Source organism: Bombina bombina, chromosome 3 (assembly GCF_027579735.1).
Source record: "Bombina bombina isolate aBomBom1 chromosome 3, aBomBom1.pri, whole genome shotgun sequence".
Classification (NCBI taxonomy): Eukaryota; Metazoa; Chordata; class Amphibia; order Anura; family Bombinatoridae; genus Bombina; species Bombina bombina.
Genome location: NC_069501.1, coordinates 568,961,428 through 568,969,946, shown reverse-complemented (window position 1 = coordinate 568,969,946; position 8,519 = coordinate 568,961,428). Strand labels below are relative to the sequence as shown.

The 8,519-nt window shown below is 40.3% G+C and overlaps 1 protein-coding gene across 2 annotated transcripts in view; it reads right to left on the bottom strand.

Moving 5' to 3' along the window:
- The window catches only part of OSCP1 (organic solute carrier partner 1), a 269,469-nt gene that overhangs the window by 175,607 nt on the left and 85,343 nt on the right, over window positions 1-8,519 (bottom strand). The gene's annotated exons all lie outside the window — the stretch shown is intronic.

Genomic DNA, 8,519 nt, shown 5'->3' with positions numbered 1-8,519 from the left:
CCAGAGAAGGAATAACACGCTCCGGTGCTATTAAAAAATAACAAACTTTTGATTGAAGAAATAAAACTAAATAAAATCACCATAGTCCTCTCACACATCCTATCTAGTCGTTGGGTGCAAGAGAATGACTGGGGGTGACGTAGAGGGGAGGGGCTATATGCAACTCTGCTGGGTGAATCCTCTTGCACTTCCTGTTGGGGAGGAGTAATATCCCAGAAGTAATGATGACCCGTGGACTGATCACACTTAACAGAAGAAAAAGGGTCTAACGCTCACTTTTCAGCCGCGACTTTTCCATACCGCAGATCCCCTTACGTCAATTGCGTATCCTATCTTTTTAATGGGATCTTCCTAACTCCGGTATTTAGAGTCGTTTCTGAAGTGAGCGTTAGAAATCTAACGACAAAACTCCAGCCGCAGAAAAAAGTCAGTAGTTAAGAGCTTTCTGGGCTAACGCCGGTTCATAAAGCTCTTAACTACTGTACTCTAAAGTACACTAACACCCATAAACTACCTATGTACCCCTAAACCGAGGTCCCCCCACATCGCCGACACTCGATTTATTTTTTTTAACCCCTAATCTGCCGACCGCAAAGCGCCGCCAGCTAAATTATCCCTATGTACCCCTAATCTGCTGCCCCTAACACCGCCGACCCCTGTATTATATTTATTAACCCCTAACCTGCCCCCCACAACGTTGCCGCCAGCTACCTACAATAATTAACCCCTAATCTGCCGACCGCAAAGCGCCGCCACCTACATTATAGCTATGTACCCCTAATCTGCTGCCCCTAACACCGCCGACCCCTATATTATATTTATTAACCCCTAATCTGCCGCCCTCAACGTCGCCTCCACCTGCCTACACTTATTAACCCCTAATCTGCCGAGCGGACCGCTCCGCTATTATAATAAAGTTATTAACCCCTAATCCGCCTCACTAACCCTATAATAAATAGTATTAACCCCTAATCTGCCCTCCCTAACATCGCCGACACCTAACTTCAAACATTAACCCCTAATCTGCCGACCGGAGCTCACCGCTATTCTAATAAATGTATTAACCCCTAAAGCTAAGTCTAACCCTAACACTAACACCCCCCTAAGTTAAATATAATTTAAATCTAACAAAATTAATTAACTCTTATTAAATAAATTATTCCTATTTAAAGCTAAATACTTACCTGTAAAATAAATCCTAATATAGCTACAATATAAATTATAATTACATTGTAGCTATTTTAGGATTAATATTTATTTTACAGGCAACTTTGTAATTATTTTAACCAGGTACAATAGCTATTAAATAGTTAAGACCTATTTAATAGCTACCTAGTTAAAATAATTACAAATTTACCTGTAAAATAAATCCTAACCTAAGTTACAATTAAACCTAACACTACACTAGCAATAAATAAATTAAATAAAATACCTACAATTACCTACAATTAAACCTAACACTACACTATCAATAAATTAATTAAATACAATATGTACAAATAACTACAATGAAAAAAACTAACTAAAGTTCAAAAAATAAAAAAGAACTAAGTTACAAAAAATAAAAAAATATTTACAAACATAAGAAAAATATTACAACAATTTTAAACTAATTACACCTACTCTAAGCCCCCTAATAAAATAACAAAGACCCCCAAAATAAAAAATGCCCTACCCTATTCTAAATTACTAAAGTTCAAAGCTCTTTTACCTTACCAGCCCTGAACAGGGCCCTTTGCGGGGCATGCCCCAAGAAGTTCAGCTCTTTTTCCTGTAAAAAAAACATACAATACCCCCCCCCCCAACATTACAACCCACCACCCACATACCCCTAATCTAACCCAAACCCCCCTTAAATAAACCTAACACTAAGCCCCTGAAGATCATCCTACCTTGTCTTCACCTCACCAGGTATCACCGATCCGTCCTGGCTCCAAAAAAGCGGGGGCTAGACATCCATCATCCGGTGGCTGAAGAGGTCCAGAAGAGGCTCCAAAGTCTTCATCCTATCCGGGAAGAAGAGTAGATCCGGACCGGCAACCATCATCTTCCAAGCGGCACCTTCTATCTTCATCCGATGAGGACCGGCTCCATCCTGAAGACCTCCGACGCGGACCCATCTTCATCCGGCGACGTCCAACTGAAGAATGACAGTTCCTTTAAGGGACGTCATCCAAGATGGCGTCCCTCGAATTCCGATTGGCTGATAGGATTCTATCAGCCAATCGGAATTAAGGTAGGAATATTCTGATTGGCTGATGGAATCAGCCAATCAGAATCAAGTTCAATCCGATTGGCTGATCCAATCAGCCAATCAGATTGAGCTCGCATTCTATTGGCTGTTCCGATCAGCCAATAGAATGCGAGCTCAATCTGATTGGCTGATTGGATCAGCCAATCGGATTGATCTTGATTCTGATTGGCTGATTCCATCAGCCAATCAGAATATTCCTACCTTAATTCCGATTGGCTGATAGAATCCTATTAGCTAATCGGAATTCGAGGGACGCCATCTTGGATGACGTCCCTTAAAGGAACCGTCATTCTTCAGTTGGACGTCGCCGGATGAAGATGGGTCCGCGTCGGAGGTCTTCAGGATGGAGCCGGTCCTCATCGGATAAAGATAGAAGATGCCGCTTGGAAGATGATGGTTGCCGGTCCGGATCTACTCTTCTTCCCGGATAGGATGAAGACTTTGGAGCCTCTTCTGGACCTCTTCAGCCACCGGATGATGGATGTCTAGCCCCCGCTTGGGTTGGATGAGATTTTGGAGCCAGGACGGATCGGTGATACCTGGTGAGGTGAAGACAAGGTAGGATGATCTTCAGGGGCTTAGTGTTAGGTTTATTTAAGGGGGGTTTGGGTTAGATTAGGGGTATGTGGGTGGTGGGTTGTAATGTTGGGGGGGGGGTATTGTATGTTTTTTTTTACAGGAAAAAGAGCTGAACTTCTTGGGGCATGCCCCGCAAAGGGCCCTGTTCAGGGCTGGTAAGGTAAAAGAGCTTTGAACTTTAGTAATTTAGAATAGGGTAGGGCATTTTTTATTTTGGGGGTCTTTGTTATTTTATTAGGGGGCTTAGAGTAGGTGTAATTAGTTTAAAATTGTTGTAATATTTTTCTTATGTTTGTAAATATTTTTTTATTTTTTGTAACTTAGTTCTTTTTTATTTTTTGTACTTTAGTTAGTTTATTTCATTGTAGTTATTTTTACATATTGTATTTAATTAATTTATTGATAGTGTAGTGTTAGGTTTAATTGTAGGTAATTGTAGGTATTTTATTTAATTATAGTATAGTGTTAGGTTTAATTGTAACTTAGGTTAGGATTTATTTTACAGGTAATTTTGTTATTATTTTAACTAGGTAACTATTAAATAGTTCTTATCTATTTAATAGCTATTGTACATGGTTAAAATAATTACAAAGTTGCCTGTAAAATAAATATTAATCCTAAAATAGCTACAATGTAATTATAATTTATATTGTAGCTATATTAGGATTTATTTTACAGGTAAGTATTTAGCTTTAAATAGGAATAATTTATTTAATAAGAGTTAATTAATTTCGTTAGATTTAAATTATATTTAACTTAGGGGGGTGTTAGTGTTAGACTTAGCTTTAGGGGTTAATACATTTATTAGAATAGCGGTGAGCTCCAGTCGGCAGATTAGGGGTTAATAATTGAAGTTAGGTGTCGGCGATGTTAGGGAGGGCAGATTAGGGGTTAATATTATTTATTATAGGGTTAGTGAGGCGGATTAGGGGTTAATAACTTTATTATAGTAGCGCTCAGGTCCGCTCGGCAGATTAGGGGTTAATAAGTGTAGGCAGGTGGAGGTGACGTTGTGGGGGGCAGATTAGGGGTTAATAAATATAATATAGGGGTCGGCGATGTTAGGGCAGCAGATTAGGGGTACATAGGGATAATGTAAGTAGCGGCGGTTTACGGAGCGGCAGATTAGGGGTTAATAATAATATGCAGGGGTCAGCGATAGCGGGGGCGGCAGATTAGGGGTTAATAAGTGTAAGGTTAGGGGTGTTTAGACTCGGGGTACATGTTAGAGTGTTAGGTGCAGACGTAGGAAGTGTTTCCGCATAGCAAACAATGGGGCTGCGTTAGGAGCTGAACGTGGCTTTTTTGCAGGTGTTAGGTTTTTTTTTCAGCTCAAACAGCCCCATTGTTTCCTATGGGGGAATCGTGCACGAGCACGTTTTTGAGGCTGGCCGCTTGCGTAAGCAACTCTGGTATCGAGAGTTGAAGCTGCGTTAAATATGCTCTACGCTCCTTTTTTGGAGCCTAACGCAGCCTTTATGTGGACTCTCAATACCAGAGTTATTTTTATGGTGCGGCCAGAAAAAAGCCGGCGTTAGCTTTTCGGGTCGTTACCGACAAAACTCCAAATCTAGCCGTTAGTGTGTCCCAAAAGGACTTATATGTTCTGTTATACAAAGAAGAAAAAATTTGACTGCACTATTTACTTTATTATAAACACACCTTTGAAATCCAAAAATGTCTTGTCTGTGTGTTCTGTTATAGTAAAACAAAGTTAAATAAAATAATTTTTGGTATACTATGAGATAGATATACTCCGAGATGTTTATTTTTTTCAGACAACCAGGTGAAAGGATATTTAGACAGCAAATCTGATAGCTCTACTGCCAGTACATGGATGGTATATGCTTTAGTTTTTGTGAGGTTAAGTTTGTAATAGCTAATAGATCTGAATGCATTTAATAAGTCAAATAAAGCTGGAATAGGTGAGGTTGGTTTAGATACCATCACAGTCAAGTCATCAGCAAAAAGTATTATGCAAGGAAACTCCTGCAATATCTTAAGAACTCAAAATTGCCTCTGCCAGGGGCTCCATTAGCAATGCAAATAACAGGGGCAATAGGGGGCAATCCTGATAGCTTCCATAAGTGATTGAGAAAGGGGAAGAGCAAAAACTAACTCCCTGGATCGCAGCTAAAGGGCAGCAATAGAGGCCCGAAGGTTAAGTCAGAAAACCTAAATCTACATAGCACTGCCAGCATATAACTCAAATCAACTTTGTCAAATGCCTTTTCAGCATCTAATAAGAGGGTAACACACTGCTGACTGAGTTGATGGGCCTCCATAAAGATGTTAAGAAGTCTTACCAGGTTCCTGTCTTCCTAAAGTGAAGCCTACCTGGTCTCCTGGTCTGGGTTATCTAATTTCAGAATGGAATTTAACCATGTTGCAATTAATTTAGCGCCAGAGACCATTTTTGAGGCACCACTGGCACTTAGTTGGCCAAGTTTGTCGAGCTCTGGAGTAGTATATTAAGTTTAATTGATTTAACATAAGGGAAGATTTCATGTATATTATATATGTTTTAATACATTTTTAATTGAAGCCTTTTTTATCAAAATATGTTTTTAATAATTATAATAAAAGTTAAGTTTTATATTAATGGCAAATTCTTCACTTTGTATATTGAAGTATCAGTATGCCTAACAATGCAATACTATTTCCTCTCACTGCTGAGAATATTTATGCTTTTATTGCATTGGGCACCCCACCTTTATGATCTGAGAGGATTTATGGTTTGTCTATTTGATCAAAATCTGGTGAAATAGGTACTGTGGGTATTTTTATTTGATAAAACTTGAGTGGTTGGTTCCTTCCCACACATTTTTTACATGTTATGCCACTTAGCACCATCTTGAATTTTATGCAGAAAAGAAGAGAAATAAAACATCCAACAAAATTAATATCAAATATATTTGAAAACAACTCACAATTTTGATTTCAGAGACGGGTTACTTAACTGATTTTTATTATTATTATTATCGGTTATTTGTAGAGCGCCAACAGATTCTGCAGCGCTAACAGATTCCGCAGCTTTTTAAAATTTGATAATGCATTTGCTACTATCTAAAAATGACAAATACAAAATAAACAATAAAATACATGCACCAATTAATTATTTATAGTATTTAAAAAAGTCACATAACTTTAAGCTTTTCTTACTTGAAAATATGGTTATTTGAAGATTTGTCCAACTAATGGCTCATGTGTCAAAACCCATCTTGTGACCAGATTATGCCTGGCCCCAGACACCTGACAGACCTAAATATGGGCATGCACATAACAAATTTAAGATCACCAACATAGGGCTAGGTTGCAAGTGGAGCGCATTTTAAAGTAGAGTGCCCTGGGGTATTTCTAGCTAACTCTTGAGGTTTTAGTTGCAGTCTCTGGTTTCATTTATTTATTTCCATGTTGAGATATTTATTTGAATGCCCTATGGCATCTCACCGGCCTTGGGATATGCATTTAGATGCTCTGTGATACTTTTGCTCATCTGCAATAGCAGCTGAATCTGGAAGCCCTGTGCCATCTTTACTTTGCACTTCTTAAATGTTCTTTTGGATACCATGCACCATCTGTTCTTGGTAGCCCTGTTAAATATATGTAAAAATCCTATGCTATTGCTATACAGCTGTGGTGGCAGTCTCAATAGATTTTATCCATTACACCTTGGGTGGCTTCCAGACGATCAATTCGGCCTTCTGTGGGCCTCGTCAGTAAGGTGCAGTTGCATCTCTCTAAGGGCATGTGTGCAAGGAGTCCACGTCCGGTTTCCCCCATTACTCTTAGGGTAACAGGCATGGAAGTTATTCTATTTTTTGTTCTGTCTCAGCTGAGTACGTCTCTCTCTCTTTTAATATTTATGCAAATTGCTCTTGGGTCTCCCTAAGAGTAATGGGGGAAACCAGACGTGGACTCCTTGCACACATGTCCTTAGAGAGATACAACTGCACCTCACTGACAAGGCCAATGAAGGCCGAAACGATTGTCTGGGGTTGTTGTTTCTCTTGTTCAGAGAAGAATTGCCTGGTATTTTGGCGCTGGACTGTCATTGGGCAGGGTCAGATTGATATGCTACAGGATATTTTTTTTCTCTGTGAAAAGGCATAGGCCCATATTTATCAAGCTCCGTACGGAGCTTGAAGGGCCGTGTTTCTGGCGAGTCTTCAGACTCGCCAGAAACACAATTTATGAAGCAGCGGTCACAAAGACTGCTGCTCCATAACCTGTCTGCCTGCTCTGAGCAGGCGGACAGACATCGCCGGAAATCAACCTGATCGAGTACGATCGGGTTGATTGACACCCCCTGCTGGCGGCCGATTGGCCGCGAGTCTGCAGGGGGCGGCGTTGCACCAGCAGCTCTTGTGAGCTGCTGGTGCAATGCTGAATATGGCGAGCGTATTGCTCGCGTATTCAGCGAGGTCTAGCGGACCTGATCCGCACTGTCGGATCAGGTCCGCCAGACCTTGATCAATAGAGGCCATAGTGTGCTAAAAGAGTATGCACCCTGAGTGGCACTGAAAATGAACAGGCATGGACGTTATTCTAGCTTTTGTTCTATATATATTATTATTATCTTTTTATAATAATAATAATAATATATATAAAAATACCCTTATGCTAAACCACTTAAATGTTATGCAGCATAACTGTAAAAAGCTGACAAGAAACTAACACCGGAATAATTCTATGCAAAAATGGAAGATATTTTACCTCAAAATGTCCTCAGCTTAAATAGTAAGTGCTCTGTGTACAGTTAGCCTTCAACTAAGGTCCAGCTGGAAGTTAAAAAAAAAAAAATGTAAGCTTACCAGATAAATTCCTTTCTTTCCTGGCAGGGAGAGTCCACAACTTCATTCCTTACTGTTGGGAAATACAACACCTGGCCACCAGGAGGAGGCAAAGACACTCCAGCAAAAGGCTTAAATATCCCTCCCACTTCCCCTATCCACCCAGTCATTCGGCTGAGGGAACGAGGAAAAGTAGGAGAAACATCAGGGTATAAAGATGCCAGAAGAAAAACAAAAAGGGAGCTGCCCAAACAAAGAATAAACTATGGGCAGGGTCATGGACTCTTCCTGCCAGGAAAGAAAGGAATTTATCTGGTAAGCATACATTTTGTTTTCTTTCCATAAGGCAGGAGAGTCCACGACTTCATTTCTTACTGTTGGGAAAACAATACCCAAGCTCCAGAGGAGGCTAAGGTAAAAACGGAAATGGAGCAAAAAGGAGGCGGACCCTAATATGAGGGCACCACAGCCTGCAAAACCTTTCTCCTGAAAGCTGCTTCAGCCAAAGCAAACACATCAAATTTGTAAAATTTAGAAAAAGTATGTAAGGAGGACCAGGTAGCTGGCTTACAAATATAATCCATTAAGGCTTCGTTCTTAAAAGTCCAGGAAGAAGCCACTGCTCTAGTGGAATGAGCCGTAATCCTCTCAGGAGGCTTTTGTCCCGCCGTCTCATAAGCTAGGCGGATGACACTCCTCAACCAGAAAGACAGGGAAGACGTAGTGGCCTTCTGACCCCTACGTTTACACGCACAGATGACAAACAAAGATGAAGATTGTCTGAACTCCTTAGTAGCCTGAAGGTAGAAATTGAAGGCACGAACCACATCTAGATTGTGAAGCAGACGCTCCTTTGCCGAAGAAGGATTGGGACACCAGGAAGGAACAACAAT